Source organism: Falco rusticolus, chromosome 1 (genome assembly GCF_015220075.1).
Source record: "Falco rusticolus isolate bFalRus1 chromosome 1, bFalRus1.pri, whole genome shotgun sequence".
Taxonomy (NCBI): domain Eukaryota; kingdom Metazoa; phylum Chordata; class Aves; order Falconiformes; family Falconidae; genus Falco; species Falco rusticolus.
In genome coordinates, this window is record NC_051187.1 from 36,448,284 (window position 1) to 36,454,056 (window position 5,773).

At 51.1% G+C, this 5,773-nt stretch overlaps 1 protein-coding gene across 1 annotated transcript in view; it reads right to left on the reverse strand.

Moving 5' to 3' along the window:
• The window catches only part of TAOK3 (TAO kinase 3), a 93,918-nt gene extending 91,565 nt beyond the window's left edge, over positions 1 to 2,353 (reverse strand). Inside the window, exon 1 of the mRNA XM_037392069.1 lies at positions 2,187 to 2,353. The gene's annotated coding sequence lies outside the window, so the exon portion shown is untranslated. The remainder of the gene's footprint in view (positions 1 to 2,186) is intronic.
• Positions 2,354 to 5,773: the final 3,420 nt, after the last annotated feature.

The following is a 5,773-nucleotide window of genomic DNA, read 5'->3' on the forward strand; positions in this document are numbered from 1 at the left end:
ATCACTGTAATATACATCCAGAAGAATTTGTTTGCAATATGAAAACCCTCATATTGTGAGGGGAAGATGGAAACAATTTAGGTCAAGTTCTCAAATCAGATGCCAAAGGAAGTTATACGATGAGCTATAGAGTAAGTAAGAAATCTTGATTTGACAAAACCTGAAAAAACTATACATTAATGCAGATAGGAAGAGTTTGCAGCCTCTCTGAGAGCGCATAAAAGAATTAAGTTGTTAGATATTTGTATGAATTTCAATGTTAAAAGAGAGTTTGTGAACAGGTATTCACATTTAAAACACTCCCTATTATTACATTACTCCCTGAGAACTCAGAATTAGCTAGTTACCAGAAATAATATAGTTTTAAGGAACAAGCATGGTATATTACTTCATAAACAATCCATTATCAATGTAGAAATACCAACACATGTACTCTAATAGATCTAGTACAAGATATATTAAAGTAATGACTACTAGCAAAATAAGTTACATAACTCTAAGCCCTGTAGCATCCTAAACATTTGTTGCAAATATATAAGCAAACCTTAGAGAACAGATTGGAGCCCACTTTCCTCACCCAAACATGAACACCATAAACTGTGGCCAACAGTGTCACACCTCCGTTGTGCTCTTACCCAGTTAATTTTTAATCGTGTTGTGTACTGCAGAACAGCTTTCACAGAAGAGGTGAGGAGCATCCCCCATTGATCCAGAACCCTGAACTGCTTTCATATTTAGATCACTATCCTGTGAGATGGGCAGAGTGATTTGAAATCCTCTTGCACAGAAAGTAGAACCGAGCACAGCTTTCCCACAGCCTGGGTAAGTCCTCCTGCTAGGAGGTTTCTGCACAGCAGGGAGGCCATACCAGCACCACCTGTTTTGCTGTTTTTAAACAAACATGGCAACTGCCACTAGACTCTATGCTGAGCCCGAATACTCCGCACACCTATGACATCAGTGTTCAACTGCTGGAGCACAATCCTGAGGAGAACACCCTGGTTGTGGACAGCAAATCCAGCATGGAGCTGCTCATTTCTGGCCAGGCTGAGTAAGTGACCAGGGAAAACCTGGATGCTACAAGGGCTAGTCTGTGGCTACTAAATTTTTGAAGTATCATGGTTATAGGATTAGGGAATTAATTCCGCTTATGTTCTGGGTGGAGGTGGAAGGGGGTGTGGAGGGGGAAAAGGACACGAGGAAAAAGATATATATATAAAACAACATTCTAAAGGCTTAGTACTTGCCTAGTGTCCTCCTTCTTTCTCCTTCCCACGCAAATATGAGTGCTGCTAGATGACATTCAGCACCTACAGTAAATCATTTCTTAATGTCATTAAAAGGACAGATACATCTGCTAAGACCAGAATTATATAATTATTGCCAACTCAGTTTACAGAAAGCTGACAGTAACCAAGCTCCCCCTTACACTTGAATTTCACTAGGCCAAATACTGATGTCGTTTTAAACTACTTACTTACAAACAGATCTGAGGGGTAGTAACCTTAAGAGACAAACAGCGCTTATCCGAGCAGTGACAGAGTCCCTGGCTTGCAGGTGAAGGGGACGGAGGCGCTTTCCCTGCTCTCTCCCGGTCTACTCTCTCCCACCGAGGCATCTCCCCCTCCGCACCGGTTACTGTAACGCGCCGCAGCCGCTGTCCCGTACCTCCAACTTCCCGCACAGCTCCCCGCCAGCTCCCCCACCGCGCCCGGCGGCGGCGTGCGGGAGCCCCGCGGAAACCAGCACGACCCGCGGGGGAGCTGCCCCCCGTCCCCTGCCCACGCACCCCAGCCGCCGCAGGACGGGCGCAGCTGCCCGGGGGGCTCGCACCCCCCGACCCCCTCACCTCAAGCGGCGGGCGGCTATCCCGGCCCCTCAGCGGCCCCAGGGGAGCGGGCGGGCGGGCCCCTCCGCGGGCGCAGCCCCCGGGGAGCTTCGCCGTAAGGCGCCCCCGGGACACCGGCACCCCCCGGGCCGGTAGCGAACCCCCCACGCCCCCGGGACGGCAAGAAAGTGCTTTTTGAGCGCCCCCCTCCCCGCCGCTGCCCCGGCCGGCGCTGCCCGCCTCCCCACCCCGGCGGGATCCGCCTGTCAGAGGCGAAGCCTCGGCGCGCGCCCCCTCAGCCGGTGCCGGCGGCCGCCTCGCCTCACGGCCGCGGCTCTCGCCCCTGCGCCTCGCTCACCTGGTGCCGGCCGGCGGCAGCGGGCCACGTCCGCGGCGCCTGGGAGAGAGGCGGGAGGAGAGAAGGAAGGTGTCCGCCGGCCCGTCCTCGTCCCCGCCGCTTCCTGCCACGGCCCCACCGCCGCCCGAGGTGCGGCTCCCCCCGCCAGGCGCGGCCAATCGCGCGGCAGCTCGGCGATCGGCTCCACGGCCTGTCCGCCGTTGGGCGGGAGGGAGAGAGGAGGGGAGGGGGCATCGGCGCTCGGCTACCCGGGCAGGCAGCGGAGCGGCGCCGCCTCATCGATCGCCCCCCTGTAGCATCGGCGCTCGATTCAGCCGCCTGCGCGGTCCCGGCGGGAGCGAGGGCTCCGTGGTGCCGGTCACGGTCTGGCGGCTCCCGTTAGTGGCTGGGGGGCCGCCCCCCAAACCGGGACGGGGGGGAGCCCCTCAGGGCCTGGGGTAGGCGATGTCGCCGCCCATAGCGGGCTCGGGGCTCGAGGGGTTGGCCCCAGGGGTGTGAGGGGCCGGGGCCGGGCCTGTAGGAGCCTCGGGTGTCTGAGGGAGCCGTGTCACGGCCAAGTAAAAAAGCAGGTTTTAATACCTGATGTCAGGGTTGGGGGACTCTTGGCAACGACTGGGTGTCCTGTGGCAGATCACAGCAGGAAGATGATCCTAGTAACCAAAAAAAAAAAAAAAAGATCAGACTTGCCAATGGTGTGTGCATTGAGGAGGAAAGGCCTCAAAGGAGAAGAAGGAGCTTTAGCAGTGGTTAAGAGATCTGGATTAGGAAGAGCTCAGAGCAGAGACAGGGTAAGGTGATTTAATGCAGTTTCTAACACACTTTGTGGTTCCCTATAGCCTCTGAATCTAGAGGCAAACGTTCTTTTACTGCTGTAGAGGCTCACAGTGGCTTATTCTTTGATAGTTGTTTTTTTATTGTATTTTTTGCTCAACAAACCTGAAGGAGCAGAGCTTTATCTTCTGCCAATACCTCATGCAACCTCATTCTACTAACTTGTTTCTGACAGCTATTCTCCTCCTGAGCCACCTTCTAGGGCTATCATCATACAGCTCTTTGAAACCAGAGGTACACATGAAAGCCATGTGTGCCAGGCTATGGTTGTATGCATTCTGTTCTTCAAAGGCCATGGTACTATATTACAGGTTTTATCATTGCAGTCATGTAATTCATACCATAAATGAGTTGCCATGTTCTCTGTTTATAAGCTGAGCTTCATAACCTTTTTTTTCCTCTACTTCTTGCAAATGGAAAGAAAAACATTGTGAGCAATGACTTCTGTGTCAGCTACTCTGTGCATAGCTGATGCTGACAAAGCAGGAGGCAGAAATCTTTCTTCAAACTGAGTGAATATATATACAACAATAAATGAGTCGTGATGAGAAAAACAGCTTCCATGAAAATATGAGCCAAGAACAATAGCTTGACAGAGAAGTTTAGACTTTCCCTGATAGCTGTTTGGGGCGTAGACAGTTAAGGTTCTGCATTTGTAAGGGAAACATGGCATTCCTTCAAGCTGAACCGCCTCCCTTGGGTTCCCACTGAATGCCTGAGAGATGACAGTAGAGGGTGTCTCCAGAAGGCTAATATTAAACATGAGGAATTAGTACGGAGGGAGCAACAGCAAGTGAGATTCTAGTTTTGACCACAGAATGAGCTCAAAATTTTTGCATCAGCAGCTGTATGCAGTTTCTTGCTCATCAGCTGCACACAGCTCCCTCTGTTCAAAGGGTTCCTGTGTGCTCTCCTATTAGTAAACGCACCTGCCCTTTGTGTGATGTGTGAAAGATCGGCTGCTCTTAAAGAATAAATCGGCTTCAGACAAAGTGCTGAGGCAGTGCAGTGCAGGATAAATGAACTTCGGAAGGGCAGCCTGGGTTCAGGCACACTTGCAACAAGTTTGGTATTCACAGCAGTACAAACCAGGCTTGCAGGGGAGCTGGTGGGCTAAATGTGTGGATAGATGGAAGAGATACAGACAGGAAATGGGGAAGATACGGAAAACTGTTTATAAAGCTTTAAGGGTGCTCTGGTTAGTTCCAAGAAAGAGCTTTGGCCAGTTCCACCTCTGTTTTTAACTCTGTGACTGTATGAGTTTGGGAAAGTTATTTAAACAATTCAAGCCAGGTGCATGTCTGCGGGGAGAGGACAAACCCATTGACACTGGGTGAAGTCTGGGCACCCAGTCAGCTCATGTGATGTGGCAGCCGCCACCACACCCTTTCCTGTTCACCCTGTGGGCACGGGCAGCCCTGCCAGCTACGGCTGCCCTGAGTAAGGGGAAAGGTAAAAGGATTGCTTTCCAAGATTCTGATAACCCCTAGCACACACCATTACTTGTCAACAGAGGGGTGGTGAGCAGCTCTGGCGTAGTATCTCCCATGTGCCAATGGTCAAATGCCCTCTAATGGGACATTGAGCTCTGGGAACTGCGCCTGACTTTTAGCTGTGTCACAGCCTCATCTCCTGTAAGAGGTAATATTTACTTATGTAAAAAGATACCGGGCATACTTTGTATGGGTGTTCCAAGTTAAAAATTGTCAGTCAGGGCAAACAGACTTTTGGGGTGAACTACAGGAAAGCAAAGTGCATACATTGCATTATTACAGTTCTTTTTCAGAACAAAGAGTGTGACCTGGTGCTCGCCACGGCTGCCAAACACCCATTTCAGCGAGTTTGAAAAAGCACTGCAGTGTGTTTGAGTTCAGTCTTCCTTCAGATACAACCTATTCTCTTTCCTTTCCCTTGGTGAGGTGTTCGTACTATCTTAGTGAGTCAATAAGTTGTGCATTTGAGGAATGGACCTCGCAACTGTTAAGGTAAGCATTTCATATGGCTCTGCTGAGGCAAGGAGGCTTAACTGGTTCTTCCCAGCTGACTTAAGAGTTGCAGAAAAGGGCAAAATGAGATATTTAGCCCGAAATATCAATGGGAGGCACTTTCATATGGAGTGGGATCCATATGAATGGGGTTTTTTTGTTATTTTTTAATGGTTCCTGCATGTGAATCTCACTGCAGGATCTGTATCTTGGTCCTTAATTTTGTAGCAGTGTCTAGCCAGGGTATACCTGTACCTGGCAGACGTGAGGCATTCGTAATGGGTTTGGATGCTTGTTCTGTGAAAGCTGCTGTTTACTGGCAGGAATCGACTGCTTCACTTGGGTGAATGTGAGATCACAGTACCGTGGTGGTGCTCTATTGAGAGTACGGAGGAACAAGGAAGTGATTTCTGTATTAAAAAGAAAAATAAATAAATAGGAAAGGGCAGCATTAAGTGTCTTAACAAGCCCGTTCCCACCCCTGCAGGATCCTGCTCCTGGACAGCACCGCTGTGTGTCTGTGGCTTGTGATACAGGCCTCCAGGTGTCTGGAGATCGAAGCAAAGACCCCGCTCCCCCCATAAACCCCTTATAGAGTACAGCCTGGCGCAGGGTGCCCACAGCAAGCACGGTTTAACCCTCGACCCACGCTGCCGGCGGAGCCGGGACTCGAACCGGCGGACTCCAACTGCGCCAAGGACCCCCTTTAGGTGCCCGCCGCGTTCGCCGAGCGGCGGCGCTCCGGCAGTGGGGCGGGCGGCCGGAAGCGGA